Here is a 20,349-nt window from a genome sequence, read left to right as displayed (position 1 = left end):
CAGCACTGCAAGGCAGCAGTGCTAACCACTGAGCCACCATGCTGCCCTTAGCATACACCTGCTATGCATGGTTGCTAAAATGGACAGAGATGTCAGCAGAGAGCACTGTGCTCGTGATGTCATCAGTGTTCCAAAAAGAAAGGAATTTCCTCTGTAGCATTCAGCAGCTAATAAGTACTGGAAGGATTAAGATTTTTTAATAGAAGTAATTTGCAAATATGTTTAACTTTCTGCCACCAGTTGATTTAAAAGAAAAAAGGTTTTCACCGGAGTACCCCTTTAAGGATCCCGGATCTTGATCCAAACTTGGCTTAAAAATGTCTTAGTGAGCAAGCCGAAACGTTGCACTCGTTTATGCCTGAATAAAGACCACTACTTTTTTCACTACTCCGGTGTGCTGCTGCCCATTCATTTGTATATTAGGCATAGGTTATGACTAGTGTTGAGCGGCATAGGCCATATTCAAATTTGCGAATATTCGCGAATATATGGAGATATATTCGCGAATATTCGCATATTCGTAGTAATAGTTTTATTTTCGCATACGTGAAAATTATTAGCATATACAAAATTTGCATAAGGAAAAATTCGCATATACGAAAATTAGCATATGCAAATTTTCGTATATGCGAACATTTGCACGCCAGTCTCACACAGTATTATTAGAGCCTTCTTTACACCACAAAAGCTGGAAGCAGAGAGGGATGATCACTGTGATGTGTACTGTGAAAAAAATAAAAATAAAACGAATATTCGTAATTACGAATATATAGTGCTATATTTGCGAATATTCGCGATATTCATGAATAAAATTCGCATTGCGAATATTCGCGAGCAACACTAGTTATGACCATTGCTTATAGGATATAGTGATGCTAAGTCTGTGTTATCTCTAATTCTTTCACTCAGGAAAGGAAAGTGAGTGGTCTGTGTGAATTGTGCTGTACCCCATAGCAGGGGAAGGTTCTCCTACAGTTTTTATCTCTTGCCTTTTCCCCTGTGGAGAACTTTCTGTATTTTGACAGTAGAGAATCTTATAGTCGATTCAGTCAGATCCACTATTTGTACATATTTGTATGTATTTATTGTACATTAGACATTTTTGCAGATTATGTAGCTTTACTTTCTTTGCTGTTATCAAAGAGCCGCACATTTTTAAGTACAATGGGGGAGAGTCATCAAGACCTGTGCTGAGGAAAAGTCGACCAGTTGCCCATAGCGACCAATCAGATCGCTTCTTTTATTTTTCAGAGGTCTTTCTAAAAATCAAAGAAGGCATCTGACTGGTTGCTATGGGCAACTGGTCGACTTTCTCTGCACAAGTTTTGATAAATCTCCCTTAATGTGTATGCATGTATATACAGTGATCCCTCAACATACGATGGTAATTGGTTCCAAATTAACCATCGTTACTTGAATCCATCGTATGTTGAGGGATCCGTGCAGTAGTAATATAGAATGTTATCCTCATGTGTCCCTGCAGCTCTGGACTGTCACTGCTGCCCTGGATCGTCGCTCCCCATCGCCGTCATCATGTCCCCTTGGGTGTCCCCACAACTCTGGACCATGACCGCTGCGCTGGATCGTTGCTCTCCATCGCCGTCATCATGTTGCCTCGCACACCGCCTCTATTGGATGACGGAACGGGGTGCGCAGCGACGTGATGACGACAAAGGAGAGCGATGGCCATGCAGCGGAGCATGAAGAGGATGGTTCAGAGCGTTGGGGACAGATGAGTGACACTCACAGGGGCACATTAAATGACTATCCGGCGGCAGCTGAAGCAGTCTGCGATGGCCTCAACATACAAAAGCATGCTGTCTTCAATATGTGATGGCCTCTGAGAGGCCATTGTATGTTGAAATGATCGTATGTCAGGGCCATCATAAGTTGGGGGATCACTGACTGTGTGTGTATATATATATATATATATATATATATATATATATATATATATATATATATATATATATATATATATATATATATATTGTGACGATCCGTCTTGGAGATTAGCTCTGGGATCGTCCTGGACCACGCCACAGGATGCGATTCTTCTCAATAAACCAGCAAACAAATGCTTATAATGCAAATCTGGCACCTTGCCAGTTTTATTAGACAGGTTGCAGGGAAAGAAACAAAAAGCAGGAACAAAACAAAATCCTAGACCGTCTGGTCACTGACTAAACAGATCAGCTTGTCCTGACTAACAACCGCTGAGCTTCCCTCAGCCGGTTAAACATATGTCCCCTGCAACCTTCTACTCACAATTCATGGCAGTCTCTTTGAGCCCCTCATAGCTCGGGCTGTGTACTCCTCAGCAGGCTCTGTCTCTTCCCTACAGCCCACATGCTGTCTCCTAGGAAGAGCCTAGATTAGACTGAGTCTCCATCTCATATACACTTCCCTTCCTTCCTGCCTGCCTCATTACTTAAGAAGCAGGTGAGAGCTTCTGCAGGGTGAGCCAAGGAAATACACCCTTTCCTTGCCACACTGCCACAATATATATATATATATGGCTTTATTTACATTGCTCAGGTTACATGTGGCATTACAACAGCTTCATTCATGTCAGTGGAAGTAGGCTGCGATACCACATGCAAACTGAGGAATAGAGTGGCGCTGCTTCTGGAAGAAAGTAGCTGTGTTTTTCTAATCCTGGATAATGGGGTCTGGTATTTTGGCATGTAGAAATAAAGGGGAACTCTGGCAGAAAACAAATGTTTTCAAATCAACTGGTGCCAGCAAGTTAAACTAATTTTAGTTTTTTAAACTTCTATTTCAAAATCTTAATCTTTCCAGTACTTCTCAGCTGCTGTATGCTCCACAGGAAGTTGTGTAGTTTGTTTCAGTCTGACAACAGTGCTCTCTGCTAACACCTCTGTCAATGTAAGGAACTGTTCAGATTAGACTCATATCCCATAGAAAACCTCTCCTTCTCTGGACAGTTCTTGACATGGACAGAGGTGTCGGCAGAGAGCACTTTGGTCAGACAGAAAAGAACTTCACACATTTCTCTGCAGTATATCTGTAGTATACAGCAGCTGATACGTACTGGAAGGGTTGATTAGAAAACATTTTTTTCACCAGAGTTCCCTTTTAAGGTCTTAGGCTAGGTTCACACTGCAGAATCTCCAAGCAGAAAGTTTCCGCCCGGAGATTCGAAGTGCGGCCAGCGCTGACTGAATCAGTCAGCGCTAGGTCCGCATGGACACTGCAGTATCCAATAGACTGCAATGTGTTCCGCGAGTATTTCCGCCTGAAGAAAGAGCAACACCATTTTTTCAGGTGGAAATTTTCAAGCGGATTTTCCATTCACAAATTCTGCTTCACAAATTCCGAAGTGTGAATTTGTGAACGGAAACCCATTCACTACACTATACATTTTAGTAAGCATAATTTCTGCCTGCAATTTCAAAGCGGGATTTCAGGCGGAAATTCCGTAGTGTGAACCTAGCCTTAGAGTACTCACTGAAACATATGGATAGGGTGAGGTTAAACCTGGGTGTGACATAGTGCAACTGAACATCCACAAGTCCTCAGCACAATATCAATCAATCCAACAAGAATTGCACTCGTACAACAAAGTTTATGTTCTCAATTTCAATACTTTACTTCATCCATATGTTCTCATACAAAAACTTTAAAATACAGGAACAGTATAAATGGAACATGTCATATTCACCCAAGTGCTCGTCGCTGATCAGGGTTGCGGCATTGGATAAAAGTCTTTTGCTCCTTCCGGAGGTTTCATGCTAGCCGTTCACCCAGCTTTCCTTGCAGACAGACAGCGAAAAAAGTTCACACACCTGTGAGCGCTACTGGCAACATTCCAGGATCTCTCCCTTTCTCAAGCCTTATGTGAGTAAATCCACCACCATTTACATATGGTCTGTAGTCTCACGAGATTTCATATCTATGAATTAAAATAACATATAGAATAATTTAAATATACTGGTCAATGGCATTACCATGTATTAATACATCGGAACAAAATACATAATTATAAAAAAAAAAACATTAAAATTACAGTTTTCATTAAAGGAGAACTCCAGACCATAAAAATTGTCCCCCATAGTGCCGGCAGTAAAAAATTAAAGATGTACATACCTTCCTCCGCTCCTCCGGTAACCGTCTCCGGTCTCCGCCGCAATCCACTTCCTGGTTGCCGGTGGTCGGATGAATCAGCCAATCACCAGCCGCAGCACAGTCCGACTCGGCCGGCGATAGGCTGAGCGGCAGTGTGAGAACACTTCAGGACACAAAATGCTTCGCTACACCGGCACCTGCGGCCGGGGCCGAAAACGTTACACTGCCGCTCAGCCTATCGCCGGCCGAGTCGGACTGCGCTGCGGCTGGTGATTGGCTGATTCATCCGACCACCGGCAACCAGGAAGTGGATTGCGGCGGAGACCGGAGCCGGTTATCGGAGGCCCCGGGGGAGCGGAGGAAGGTATGTACATCTTTATTCTTTTACTGCCAGCACTATGGGGGACAATTTTTATGGTCTGGAGTTCTCCTTTAATGCCATTAGGGGACATAGCATCCAATTTAGTAATCCTAAATACCTCCTTTCTCAGTAACCTCCTCTTTATTTCTTCACTCCTGGATCCCCATATTTCCTCCAATACCATCCATTTAAGATCACATACTTGGTGATGATTTTCCACAAAATGTCTCGCAACACTATTCCATGCGGTTCTTGTCAGAACTGTAATGGTATTATAAGAGGTGACACGGTGTCCCACCCAATGAGGGAGACTAAGTTCCCCATTCATGGTTGGTTCACCTGTGATACTAAACAGGTCATATACCTGATAAAATGCCCCTGTGGCAAGGTATACATAGGTCAAACAACTAGATCAGTGAGAATTCGTATCAATGAACATAAAAGTGCAATTAGAAATATGGCTAGGAAGGCAGTACAGGAAAGAGAAGTGGAGAATGCGAAGTATGGAGAAAATAGTGTTGCAAGACATTTTGTGGAAAATCATCACCAAGTATGTGATCTTCGCGAATTCGCGAATTTCGCGAGCACTAAATATTCGCAATTACGAATATTATTTTTTTTTTCACAGTACACATCACAGTGATCATCCCTCTCTGCTTCCAGCTCTTGTGGTGTAAAGAAGGCTCTAATACTACTGTGTGAGACTGGCATGCGAATTTTCGCATATGCGAAAATAAAACGTGAATATTAGGAATATGCGAATTTAGCGAATATGTGATGAATATTCGTCCATATATTCGGGAAATATCGCGAATTCGAATATGGCCTATGCCGCTCAACACTAGTTATAAGTCATGAAGCAAGTGGCAGCATGCGCCTCACTCCCTGGCTGTCTGACAAATCTGGTCTTTTCTCTGTGTAAGGGTACGTCCACACACGCAGATTTTCGCAGCGTATTTAGCTGCGGATCCGCTGGTGAAGGCCCCGTTCTATGCTGGCTTTACATGTGCCTGCTGGTAGCGGCAATACCCCACGACGAGCAGACACACTGCAGCGATATGCACGGTGTACTCGCACATCGCGGCCACTCTACCTGCTCTGAGCTAGGCAGAGAGCTCCCGCGATGTGAAAGTATACTGCGACTCTCACATCGCAGTGTGTCTGCTGGTAGCGGCGTATTGCCGTTACGAGCAGGCACATGTAAAGCCAGCATACAGCGGGCCTTCACCAGTGGATTTGCAGCATAAAATACGCTGTAAATCCTCAGTACCCTAAGCCTATGCAGACCTGTACAACAAAAAAGTTTGGATCTGCCGAACCAGACTTGTACAACAGAAAAAGGTCAGATTTGACACCTGAATTGGGAGTACAGCGTGCTTGTGCGAACTTCCCCAGCTTATGACTAGCATCAGGTCTCTGAAGTTAGACCCCTCGTGATCAAAACTTTGGACATGTGTGGACAACATATCAAATGTTATTTTTTAATGACAGTAATGTTTTTAAATCTAAATCATGACATTATGACAGAATCATTTGATGGATCCAAGTGGTTACTGATAAATCCTATTGACTATAGTGGGGTTCCTTAATGTTCCATTGGGATTCAGTACGCTGTACCAGTATTGCTGACAATATAAATCATTTTGATACACCATGGGGGAGATTTATCAAAACCTGTGCAGGAGAAAAGTTGACCAGTTGCCCAAAGCAACCAATCACATGGCTGCTTTAATTTTTTCAGAGGCCTTTTCAAAAGTGAAAGCAGCAATCTGATTGGTTGCTATGGGCAACTGCTCAACTTTTCCTCTACACAGGATTTGATGAATCTCCCCCCATGACCACACATCTCTATCCTGTTACCTAATTAAAATCAAAATGCTCCAGGTAGGTAGTTTTCCCAATATATAGGCCCCCAGTAAGTAGTTTCTCCATGTAGATATACCATAAAGTAGTTTTTCTTGCTGTAGATAGGCCTTTTTCTTCTCTTCATTGTACAATGATCTTAGAGATTATTCTCAACAGAGGCACAGAAGCTTAGTGGTTATCTTCACATAACATATTGCAGTTTCTTAAATTTTACAAATAATGTAAATGTTATATAAGTATTTGCCACTTCCCTCTAGATTTAGGACTCTGTTCTCTTCACATAAGTCTCTTTCCTGTTTGTGTTACTACACACAGGACCATGTCACCCTGGTCTTACCTGCTATCTGTTAGGTGACTACTTCTTATTGTTAGACCATGACCTTTGAAGCACAGACCAGGCATAGGTTCCCAACAAATTTACACTTAGTAGGCCATCTCTTACTACTGGCACTACTAGCCAGCTTCAAATGTTCCCCCCACAACAGCTCAGAGATTATTGGACATATCTGCACCTTACTCACAGGGACCCCAATTTACCTTCCACTATCTACCATGCCCAGCCTGCTGCTTACAGGTCTGTCCTTATCAGGTCTATTATCCAGAGTCCACAAACCAAGCCACTCTCAAAGGACCAACATTCCAGGCCACTTTACACACATGTGAGGTCCCTAACTCCACTGTAACTGTCTAAGCTAGATGGACATGATGTGCTCTCTGCTGACACCTCTGTCCATGTCAGGAACTGTCCAGAGTAGGAGCAAATCCCCATAGCAAACCTCTCCTGCTCTGGACATTTCCTGACACGGACAGAGGTGGTAGCAGAGAGCACTGTGGTCAGACTGGAACGAACTACACAACTTCCTCTGTAGTATACAGCAGCTGATAAGTGCGGTAACAATTAAGATTTTTTTTTAATAGAAGTAATTTACAAATCTGTTTAACCTTCTGGCACCAGTTGATTTTAAACCATTTTTTACCCTCCAAAGTAACCCTTTAAAAGCATCCCTTCTCTTTGCTAGGGGAAACAGAGCAACCCAGTGCCTACAAAATAACAGGCACAGATAATACTGTCTGTCTTTTCCTCATTTGTGTACACAGCATATTAAACAGCAAAGAACAGGAATGCATTTTACTACAAATAGTAGGGAATTTCACATTAACATGTCATTGTCAACTGATAATTCTAAATTAGAGATCTCTAAATGTTGCAAAACTACAACTCCCAGCCAATGTCTGTCCGGGAATGCTGAGAGTTGTAGTTTTGCAACATCTGGAGGGCCACAGTTTGGAGACCACTGGACTAAATTAATAGACATTCAATACCCTCATCTACTGTCCAGAACAAGAATTAGCTGCAAAGAGGGTCTCTCACAGTACAGAATATGACATGTCCCTGTATTTCATGGACAACAATATTTTTTGGTAATTTAATGTTTCTCCTGTCGTGGAGCTTCATGAGAATGAAATGCTTGCTGTGCTATTCTACTGAAGGTTATAGCTTGTTGATGTGGGTCTGAGCAGTGGGAAAACCTGTTGTCAGCCTTTTTGCCTGGAAACATAAAAAAATAGAAATTGCCAGTTTGACCATTGGCTTAAAGTGTACCTGTTGTTAACAAAAACTTCTTACATAATGTAGATAATACCATTCTATTATTTTATTGAAGAGCCGAGGTACGTGCTCTCAATTCACCTAAGTGCAAGTAAAAAGTGCAAACGTGTTCACACAAAAACTGTGCACGATGATGCAGTCCATCGCAAGCCCTTCACCAACAGGAGAGAGGCCCCCCAACTAAACCAAACCCTTCACCTCTGGGGCAAAAGGCACCTGCGATGTTTCAGGTACAATGTCCCCTTTCACCGAAGCTACTCAGGGGCCAAAAAGTTTTCCAGGCAAGCAACTAGGTGTTAACCAGGTTGCCACCAAGTAACCAGTAAAACCGGTTCGGTACTCATGTATGGCAGGGAGGTGAGGAACCTAATGGCCACACACACCTCCCCTAGACCGGCAGGAGGGACGCCCAGAAGTGCTACCGCACCCTACTAAATCCTTGTGACACATAAAGAACACAAATGTGAGCACAGTGGCAAAAACATATAAAATAAATAAGTGAATGTGTGCAGTGTAAAACTGCCCGGACATCCGGCCGGATCTATAAAAATTCCTCTGCAAATCAACAGCCAGAAGGCTAGAACCAGGGCCGCACAGCTGGTACCCCAGTAAGGGCCCCAGGCACCCAGGGGGGCCCTAGGACTGCTATATGCTGGGTCCGGTGCTGGCACGGTCCTTGCATGTGCATAACCAGACCATTCACCTGTGGGCCCCATCGCACCCCCTGCGACTGGGCCAGCAGGTGAAGGGGGGGGGCACCCACGGATTCAGGACACCTGTCGCGAATCCCTGAGCGACCGCAGCCTTTAACACTTTAAGACGCACACAGTGATGAGCGTGCGCTCGGCTGCGGCGGCTGATGTGACAGGAAGGAGCCAGCGGCTCCGTCCTGTCACTCCAGCCCAGGCTTCCTGTGTGGCAGCGGCTCTGCAGAGGCTGTTAACACAGGAAGCAGAGTGTGAAATGGAGGTGCAGGAGCAGCGGGGGAACGAGGCAGAGGTGAGTGTTTTTTTTTTTTTTTTATATGGAGCTGTGTGAAGGGACTTTATGGGGGCCATGTCAGGGGACTTTATTATGTATGGGGGCCATGACAGGGGGCTTTATTATGTATGGGGGCCATGACAGGGGGCTTTATTATGTATGGGGGCCATGTCAAGGGACCTTATTATGTATGGGGCCATGACAGGGGACTTTATTATATATGGGGGCCATGACAGGGCACTGTATTATATATGGGGGCCATGTCAGGGGGCTTTATTATGTATGGGGGCCATGTCAGGGGACTTTATTATATATGGGGGCCATGACAGGGGACTTTATTATGTATGGGGGCCATCACAGGGCACTGTATTATATATGGGGGCCATGTCAGGGGGCTTTATTATGTATGGGGGCCATGTCAGGGGACTTTATTATAATGGGGGCCATGACAGGGGACTTTATTATGTATGGGGGCCATGACAGGGCACTGTATTATATATGGGGGCCATGTCAGGGGGCTTTATTATGTATGGGGGCCATGTCAGGGGACTATTATATATGGAGGCCATGACAGGAGATTGTATTATATATGGGGGCCATGTCAGGGGGCACTACTGTGTGTGGGAGCAATGTACGGGGAGATTATAGTGTATGGGGGCAATGTGAGGGAGCATTATTATGTATGGGGGCAATGTGAGGAGGGATTATTATGTATGGGGGCAATGTGAGGAGGGATTATTATGTATGGGGGCAATGTGAGGAGGGATTATTATGTATGGAGGCAATGTGAGTGGGCATTCTAATATACAGGGACAATGCACGTGGGCATCATAATGTATAGGGGAATGTGAGGGGGCATTATAATGTATGGCGACAATGTGAAGGGGCATTATTATGTATGGCGGCAATGTGAGGGGCCATTATACTGTATGGCGGCAATGTGAGGGGCCATTATAATGTATGAGGACAATGTTGGGGCCTAATACTACACAGAGGCATAGAAGGGACTACTATATGGGGCAGTGTAATACAAATAGGGGGTTTGTATAGAGTTGAGGACTTTGCTGTAGTGAGGAGCCTAAAATGTTTGTCTGATTTGGTGAAGAGGAGTTGTGATCGGGAGAAATCTTCATGATGACCCTGGACAGATGGAGAAGAAAGAGAAAAGTGAAAAACTCTGATCAGAGAAGACACCCCTGTGAGTATGTGACTATAATAACCTATATGGTCTGCAGCACCTGTGTACAGCTCAAATCTACCTCTATATAGGGGTTATTGATCTTTTGTATAGTGGTTTTATTCAATAACAATATAGCAGTGTTAGTCAGTGGTAATGGTAGTAGTTATGGTGTGGCGGAATCATATGTCCCTTTAATAGTGGTGTTATTAATGATACCGCCCTGTGTATAGTGGCTTTTATTTCCGTACAGTATGTTGGTATTATTTAGCCACTGCAGAATTAATGTGTTGTCCTGGAGTGGCAATATTATTTTATCTTTCTAAAAGCCTGATACTAAGATAAAATCTAGCGTGTGCCACAGTGATGGGGGGGGGATGGGGGAGGGCGGGGTGCAGACTACAAACTGTGTAAGGGGCCCTAAAATTTCTGATGGCAGCCCTGGCCAGAACGCTAGAGATGAGTACTCAGAAGAGTGAGAGAAAAAAGTGCATGCTACTTGCCATCAGTCGCGTGGGGTTGCCAATCCCAAGTGAGTTCCACTCCGAGGGCAGCGTGCACCTCGGCCTTCACTCTACCCGAACCTTAGGGCAAGATCCAGAAGGCGCAGGTCACTTCAGGGTCTGCTGCCGGACGCACATGGCTGACCCAGGTACACCTGGACCGTTCTTTGTGGTTCCCCATCCTGCCTTGGTGGTCTTCCACACTGCCAACTAACAGGAAAGGTACTACACTTGATCTTAGCCAAAAGACCGAGAAGCGATAGATCGTACCATTGTATGTGTATCTGTAATATATCGGTTAAAAATGGGTATATTTTTGGGTGAAAAATCCTGCCTTGTCCCTGCAGCTATTGCCTGAGTGTCTCTGTGAGGAGACCAAATACAGGAAGTGTGGGTGGACAAGCAGGGCTCTGTGCAGGCTCCTGGCTTGTCAATCATCCTGCTGTGTGAGCCGGTGTGAGGTGCATATTTGCGCCCCATGCAAACTTGCTCCTGCTCCTCCCCTCAGCTCTCTGAAGATTTATGAAGCTAGAGCTAGGGGGAGGGCAGAGCGATGACAGATCAGGGGGAGAGAGGAGGTACACGCCTCCCTCATCTTCCCTCCCTCTGCTCCGCCTGCCTTCGGAGAAGGCAGGTTTGCACGGGCTGCAAGGGGGAGGACAAACTCCAGGGTCTGGGGCTGATTTCTAAGTGGTCTGTGTATAACTAACTGGATGGGCTGGGGCTGATTCCCCATGCAAACCTGCGTTCGGAGAATGCAGGCGGGGCTGAGAAGGGGAGATGAGGATGGAGTCATATGTACCTCCTATCTTCCCCTGCTCTGCCTTAGCTATGTCCGTGCAAACCTGTGTTCTCTGAAGGCAGGCGGAGGAGAGGGAGGGGAGATGAGGGAGGCGTGTACCTCCTCTCTCCCCCTGATTTGTCTTCGCTCTGTCCTCCCCCCAGCTCTAGATTCAGAAAACTTCAGAGAGCTGAGGGGAGAAGCATAAGCAAGTTTCCACAGGGCGCATGTTTGCACCTCACACTGGGAGCATGTCACAGAGCCTTACTGCACAGAGCCCTGCTTGTTCTCAGTGCACAGAGCCCTGCTTATCCTGCCCACACTTCCTGTATTTGGTCTACTCACAGAGACAGGCAGACAATAGAGCTGCAGGGACAGCTTTTTTTTTGCCCAAAATTATACACATTTTTTTAACCAATGTATATTACAAATATACATATAATAGTCCAAATGAGAAGAGCAGAGTATGATGAGCACCACTCAAAGGGAGCCGGAAGAAGCCACCGGCGAAACACTGTGTCGCTCTATCCTCTGGACAAGTCCAGCTGTCTGTTTGTGATTCTCCAATAAACCCTTCCTGCATACCACAGTGAGTTGCCGCCATTTCTTTTTCTACATACTTGATACATATAATAGTATTTTGCTAATTACAGGTACACCTTAATTGCACTATTATAATGAATAATATTATTACTATTATTATTAGTAATAGTTAAACTTTTTTTTTATTGTTATAGCACCAACATTTTCTGCAGCATTGTACAAATTTTACTTTCCTCAATGGGACAATCTAAATTGCAAAATAACATATCAGTATGTTTTTGGAGAAGGTGAAGGAAATGATTGCCCTCTATTTTTATAAGCCAAGAGCATGATGGAGTCAGATTGTTCCCATTTATCCATCCAATGGTTTTCAATACTACACTACCACTAGACTCTTGAATAAGGTTTACAGCAATATAACACTAGCATCTGCTTCTTTTTAAATCCTGCCCCAGTGTCACAAAAGAGACGTACTGTTAAAAAAAACAAAAAAAGCACTTCCTAAATGCCATCCCTCTGCCTCTTTGTTCTCAATACTGTCAGCTCAGATTCATTTTCAACATCCAGTGAGTGAAAAAGTGCACGTTCATAGATAGGTCTATCACTCTGTGCTTCCTCCTCCATACAATACAGTATATTAAAAGCTGAGACTAGTTGGCGATAGAAACTAAAGGGGAACTGGGAAACAACGTCAGAACCTTTCATACAATTCTGCTTTTTTATGTAAAAGAATGACCGTACAACATTTAAAGGGGTTTTCCAGCAAAATATTTTTTTTAAGAAATGCTCACACCGCAGCAGTGTCATGCCTATAGAAAAAGAAGCCAAAAAGAGAAAAAGAAACCACAAAAATAAAAATTAGCTGCCTCCTCAAGGCCAAAACCTGCTGTGTCCTTTAGGGGTTAAAGGGGGGTTTTCCGGTATTTTTTTTTTTTTTTAAGAAGTCTGCCCATGCTTTCTCATAAAAAATCTGTACCTACCTTCCTCACTTCCTTGCACATCTCTGCTGTGCTATACATCCTAGTGCTGCAGATAATACATTACACTACCACTCAGCCAATAAATGAGGCAGACACCGCTGTAGCCAGTGATTGGCTAAGCAGCCATGTGACTATATATATATATATATATATATATATATATATATACTGCAGCACTGGGATGTATACTACGGCGGAGATGTTCAGCGATAACAGAGGCTGCAAGGGAGTGAAGGAGGCAAGTACAGTTTTTTTTTTTTTAAATCTTATTAGGCAGCTTGGGCACGTTTAAAAAAAATGCTGGACAACTACCAAGATGTACATTTCGGTCCACTGTTGTTAAGGGGTTTAATGGTACCTTTCATCAAAATAACTTTTGATATATTATAGATTAATGTATGCAGAATCCAATTGCATGCTATTAAAAAATATGCTTCTTTCTATTTAATTTTCCACTTTGAATAAATGACCACTGGGGTCTCCCTACCAGTCCTGGCAATAAGCTTTTTTTTATAGATTTCAGACTCATGCTGGAGTCTGAAATCTCAGACTGCAGCCGGTACACATACAAGCTCAGCACTGCTCCCTAGTGGTAATTTTTTCAAAGTGGAAAATGAAATAGAAAGAAGCATATTTTTTAATAACATGCTATTGGAAAGTTATTCTGCATACATTAATCTATCAAAGGTACCCTTTAAAGGTGTTTTCTCATCACATGCCGGGAACCCAATCAGAATTATTGTGCAATTTTGTCACACAGTGTCCCATCTACAGCCATGCTCCTTTTACCAAAGTCATTCCTCTTTTGTTGGCCACATTGGAAAAAGAGTCTAAAACACATAAGAAATTTTCAAAATTGACTGGTTAATCTACCAGCGCAAAACTGCGATAAACCCACACCAGAATTCACATGGCTTGGTGCCAAATTAACAGAAAATGCAAATGGAAAACCAACAATATTTCTGTCCCATATGGCTGAACCCCTGCAATGCCACTGATATGATTGGCACTTTAGGTAGAATATTAAAGAACAACCAGTTTAGCTGTTACCCTGCAGTAGTAAATTGACTCCAGATTGTTTTGTTCACCCTTCTACGGACAGGCCTGTGGAGTGACTTTGGAGAAAGTAAAATTTCTCATATATTTATGTTTAACTCATGTACTGCTCCCATGACTAAAGGTAATTTCATATATATTACTATTTTTTATTGATGCGGTTTCCTAATAATAGGTTAATAGTAATAGTAGATTTCAATGGAACCCTTAGGCCGAAAATGAGCAGAGCATTTGAATGTTCCGGCAGGTGCTAGGGCCACTCAAAAATGTGCCGTCTCATAGACAGGAATGCATTTATGAGCGGCATTCCCAGAAAGAATAGACATACAATATCTATTCTTTCTGCGGATGCTGGTATCGGAAATTCAGCTGTGTGCACAGTGCAGAAGAATACCATTAAAGTCAATTGGATTCTGCTGCAGCAAAATTTTCAAGCGGAATTTTCCAGTGGTGTGAACATATCCTCAGGTGTGAGTCCAGACAGGGTGAATTTGCTGCAGCTGTTCTTTCCAATGCATTGGGTGAACTTCAAGGTAAGACCCGTAATGAAACTCCCACAATTAAGTTGTGGATGATGTTGAAGATTGTAAATACGGATCAGAAATTGTCAGTTGTATCAGGCTTCAAAGGGTTGTCTGGTGAATAAGAACATATCCCCTATTCACAGGATCAGGGATAAGTGTCTGATTGTGTGGTGAGTCCAACCGTGATTTTCAGATAGAGTGTGTGCGCTGCAGACAACACACGCTCAATTCATTTCTATGGTGCTGTACTCAGGTATCTTCACCACTCTCACAGAAATGAATGGAGAACTTGTATATTTGTAATAAATATTGGTAAAAAAAATTCATAATTGTGGGTGAAATGCTGTCCCTGCAGCTTTTGTCTGTGTGTCTCTGTGCAGAGATAAAATACAGCAAGTGGGGGCGGGACAAGCAGGGCTGTGTGAGCCAGGAGTGTCACAGAGCCTCACTGCAGAGCCCTGCTTGTCCTCAGTGCACAGAGCCCTGCTTGTCCTCAGTGTACAGAGCGCTGCTTGTCCTCAGTGTACAGAGCCCTTCTTGTCCTCAGTGTACAGAGCCCTGCTTGTCCTCAGTGTACAGAGCCCTGCTTGTCCTCAGTGTACAGAGCCCTGCTTGTCCTCAGTGCACAGAGCCCTGCTTGTCCTCAGTGCACAGAGCCCTGCTTGTCCTCAGTGCACAGAGCCCTGCTTGTCTTCAGTGCACAGAGCCCTGCTTGTCCTCAGTGTACAGAGCCCTGCTTGTCATCAGTGTACAGAGCCCTGCTTGTCCTCACTGCACAGAGCCCTGCTTGTCCTCAGTGTACAGAGCCCTGCTTGTCCTCAGTGCACAGAGCCCTGCTTGTCCTCAGTTCAAAGAGCCCTGCTTGTCCTCAGTGTACAGAGCCCTGCTTGTCCTCAGTGTACAGAGCCCTGCCTGTCCTCAGTGTACAGGGCCCTGCTTGTCCTCAGTGCACAGAGCCCTGCTTGTCCTCAGTGTACAGAGCCCTGCTTGTCCTCAGTGTACAGAGTCCTGCTTGTCCTCAGTGTACAGAGCCCTGCTTGTCCTCAGTGTACAGAGCCCTGCTTGTCCTCAGTGCACAGAGCCCTGCTTGTCCTCAGTGTACAGAGCCCACTTGTCCTCAGTGTACAGAGCCCACTTGTCCTCAGTGTACAGAGCCCTGCTTGTCCTAAGTGAATAGAGCCCTGCTTGTCCTGAGTGCACAGAACCCTGCTTGTCTGCCCTCACTTCCTGTGTTTTGTTTTTTTTACCCAAAAACATACATATTTTATAACCAATGTATAGTTTAAATATACATATGATGACATCATAGAAAAAGTTTTTGAAAATTATATTGGACAAGCTTTTGGACTTATTTTATAAGCTGGGCAATTTCTTGAAGTGAACTTCTTTTCAAAGTAGGTCTCTTCAAATTGGTGTCTATGCATACAGGGTTAACTTGTGTATTAGCAAAGCATTAAACCTACTTAATTTTAATGAAGTAATCCCTTCCTCCGTTGCTTTATTTCAACATTCCAGACCAATTTCAATTTACTTGAAAATAAAGTTAGTGGCCTCAATTTCCACCTTTTTTTGTATTTTGACTAGTTTGAGATGTAACCATGGCTCATGGCGAACCGAAATATCTCTGTGCTCTAGAAATCTATTACGCATCTGTGTGTGCCGAGTGCAACATCAGTAAAAAATGGAAAAGCTTCATGTTCCTAAATGCCAGAGGGCACAACGCATATCTCAGAGGGACTTGTTATACATGCATGACATGATTTCTGTAACGAATCAAAATTAAAACTTCATCTAATATATTTTAGGGAAAAATTAGCATGCTATTTATTTATGTTAATATATCAGCATTGATATTCTATTATTGTTCTATCATTTATGTAAAGCAGTTTTTGCACAGTTTAAAATAACTATAGCTTTAGCCATTAGAAACTAAAACCAATTTCTAATAGAGTAACATATGTTCCATGTGAGGCTAGATGAGTATCTCACCTCAGGCGTAAGATTGCACAGTCCCTGAGGGGCAGCATGTTTTATGGAGTAAAGCATACTGTCTTGCATCTTCTGCTACACACCACTACCCCTATTTCCCTTGTTCTGTTGACTTCATTGACCTCATGACCTGCAAATGACAACTGGACAGTCAGGACTGAGTAGGCAGTAATTATTTGGTAACTGTATGGTTATTATATTGAAGTATACAGTACACTTTGCTGATACTGTTATATGCTACAGGTTTTCTGTATGCAAACCTTTCTAAGTTTCTATTAATACTAGTCTGCAAATATATTATCATATGTAATAGATTAACCCCCTACCTACATGCTGATGGATCTATTATGATGTAATGATGGTGTATTCCTATGAAGGGCTATGGATCTGTTGTCTCAATAACACTATAACAAGGTTATGTTCACCTTTGAGCTCTATGATAAAATCTACATTGTATCTTGTACTGATGGTCACAAGTTACACTTTGTATAATAGCTCAGAGCTGTATTTAACATTCTGCTGCTTGTTTTGGAAAGTATCAATCTACCTTTCAACAAACACACACTTAAAGGGGTACTCCACTGGAACATATTTTCTTTAAAATCAACTGGTGCCAGAAAGTATTAAAACATCCCAATCCTTCCAGTACTCAGGAAGTACTCCAGTACTCCAGTGCATAATACACAGGAAGTTCTTTTCTTTTTGAATTTCCTTTCTGGCTGACCACAGTGCTCTCTGCTGACACCTCTGGAACTGTCCAGAGTAGGAGCAAATCCCCATAGAAAACCCCTCTTGCTCTGGACAGTTCCTGACATGGACAGAGGTGTCAGCAGAGAGAACTTGTGGTCAGGCAGAAAGGAAATTCAAAAAGAAAAGAACTTCCCGTGGAGCATGCAGCAGCTGATAAGTACTGGAAAGATTTGTATTTTTTAATAGAGGTAATTTACAAATCTGTTTATTTTTCTGGCACCAGTTGATTTAAAAGAATTTTTTTTTCAGTGTAGTACTCCTTTAAGAGTTAAAGGGGTTATCCATCATAAGGTTTAGTAGGTACCGGGCAGACAGTAATGGGCATGCTTAGGAAGGATCTGCCCTTGTCTTGGGGCTAAATGGCTATGTTGTGAGATTACCATAACACTGTGGATAGCTTTTTGTGAACTGGTATTTCCTGTTAGAGTTTTCTTATGTGCCACCAAATCCCATAATTCCATTTTCCTCTCTCCCACACATCAGCCACCCCACCCATTAAAACATAAATGAGCTGCATCCATTCAAAAGACCTGTGGTTTTAAATGAGGGAGTCTACAGCTGTTTCATTAGTTGCAGATTGATCCCTCCACCCATTGAGCAGACAGGCTCCATTTCATCAGCTGACTAGTGAGTCAGGTCTCGGCCGCATTGCAACCTGGGAAAAATCTGAGACAACAGTCATTTTGTATGCTGTTAAAAATAAATATTGGGATGAAAATCACATAAGAATTGTGAGAAAACCATCACACGCTGGTACAGACACTATATTATGAACACTAACTTTACAGCCCCTGTAGCATAGTCAAATAAAAAGAATTCCTGGAATACCCCTTTAACATGAGATTTGATAATTCAGAAAAATATTTGTTTCTTCCTACATCAAATGACTGTATACATGTAATCCTGGAGTTAAAATAACCAGATACTGCAACATTTTGTAATTAACTTATTTAAATATTTTTGTTTACTAGTGGGTATAGTTGAATAATATAATGTAGAGGTTTGAAGTTCCCTACCATTGCCCTGTAAACTTGTCAGTAGTCTAGATTGATTGGAATGGAATAGCCACATATGGCTTACTATACCATATTTTGCTATACAATAGCATAACACTAGTCTACATGTTGAGCTTTCTATGCAGGTGTACAAGTGGAATACTTTTTTTTAACACCTGTAATACTTGAGATTGGAAAAGCCATTTAATCCCTTAGATAATGAAGTCAATAGGGACTCTGCAATCTAAAGGTTTATGATGACAGAAGAGGGCTCACATTAGGGCATGTTTTAATACAGTGGTCTCCAAACTGTGGACCTTCAGCTGTTGCAAAACTATAGTTCCCAGTACCCCAAAATGGTACCAATAAGAACTACAACCTATACTGCCAGAAACAAGTGGTCAGACCCCCAGGATATCGCAATGAGATGGGAAACCCTTTAAAGATTTGTCAGACCATTTATCTTTATCTAAAAAAAATCCCCATAATATTAAAAAAAATCACCCCCCATCCTATTTTCCAAATAAAACAAGTGTAAACTTTTTATTAAAAAATAAATAAATGTGGAAATGTCCAAAATAATAAAATACACGTGTAATGATGTTATTCCAATCCGGATCTGTTGCTTGACAGAGAGGGTCATGTTTCGGGATATGTTTGTGTCTTCCTCAGGTCCACATAAAAACACTTTTTGACGTATAGAACAGGACTGGGGTCTTTGTTGAGTGCTCCATAGAGACCCCACAACTATTCTGTACACCAAAAGATGTTTTTAAGTGAACAAAAGGACGGCACAAGCATAGTCTGAAACCAGTTGTCTTTTTTTATTGAGCTATCCCAATAAACCTTTAAACCTGACTGTGGTAACTAAATGTGTTAAAACGACAGCAACATCTCAAGGAAGGGCCAATCTTTTCCTGTTTTCCTACTCGTCTGATGATCCACTATCAGGCACCCAGTGGATTGGGTTGGTAGTGCAGCAGTCTGTCATACAGACGAGACTTTAGTAGAGTTTTGCCTATTCTCCAGCTCAACCACCCCTGGTGAGTGTCCAGCTTAGTGGTGGTAGCTTGGTCACTACTACATGAGGAAGCATCCTCTCTTCTTTGTTTTTCTCCTCCTTGATCCTTGTTTGACATGTGCTCTTTTTAGCCAGAAGGCTTTTGTTTCATTCGTACTTCATGTTATGGTCCACCATGTGCATTATACATTTTTACAAAAACAATACAAATGTGGAGCCCTTGAAGTTATCATTGACGTGAAATATAATAATTGTATTCACAATATTGTATATTTGTATCTCTTATTGTAGCCAGGACAGAATATTTCTGTATCATTCCACTTTTTTATGGAATACCGTCAATGGAAAACAAACCTGCAATTAATTACTTTGGATTTTGTACGTAGCATTATAACATCTTATCTTATCTAGAAACACCTGTATGTACACTGCAAGTGCACGCAAATAACCGCGAATACAATCAGAAAATGAAATAAGTAAAATCATGTGAGAGAATGAATATATATTTTTATTATTAATCATTACATCAATATTACACAAGGACAGAATAAAAATTATATATATATATATATATATATATATATATATATATATATATATATATTTAATACAAGTATATGAAAAAAATTATGTATATATGAATCAATGGATAAAAACTACAAGGAGCAGGAGGGGTGTCCAGACTTACAAGGCAGGACTCCCCACCTCAGCTCCATCCTTGATAAAGCCCTAAGCGAAACGCGTTGGGGGAACGGAGTAAAGATGTGGAGTCCTGCCTTGTATGTACTGACCTCACTAAGTTTCACTGCAGCTAGCCTTTTTTCTTTGCACTGACACTTTGTTTTTCTCATGTGCTGCATGTTTTGCACATAGCACCTTGTTTATTTATTCATTTGAGTGATTCTTGCACATGTGTTGGCTAAATACACATTAGTCTATGTTGATACCTTTTTTTTTTATACCACGGTTTGCACTTTATTTTTTACTTCCTTTATACAGCAGTGATCTGATTTTATGTATACAGCCCCGTTTGTGGCTATATTAACTTGGCTATTGTCTGGACACCCCTCCTGCTCCTTGTAGTTTTTATCCATTGATTCATACATATATATATATATATATAT

General features: G+C 42.3%; 1 protein-coding gene across 2 annotated transcripts in view; it reads left to right on the top strand.

Moving 5' to 3' along the window:
- Positions 1-20,349, top strand: part of RAP1GAP2 (RAP1 GTPase activating protein 2) — an 882,491-nt gene that overhangs the window by 182,955 nt on the left and 679,187 nt on the right. The gene's annotated exons all lie outside the window — the stretch shown is intronic.

This window comes from Hyla sarda, chromosome 2 (assembly GCF_029499605.1).
Source record: "Hyla sarda isolate aHylSar1 chromosome 2, aHylSar1.hap1, whole genome shotgun sequence".
Classification (NCBI taxonomy): Eukaryota; Metazoa; Chordata; class Amphibia; order Anura; family Hylidae; genus Hyla; species Hyla sarda.
The sequence above is the reverse complement of the archived record's forward strand: the minus strand, read 5'-3'. Positions and strand labels throughout refer to the sequence as shown.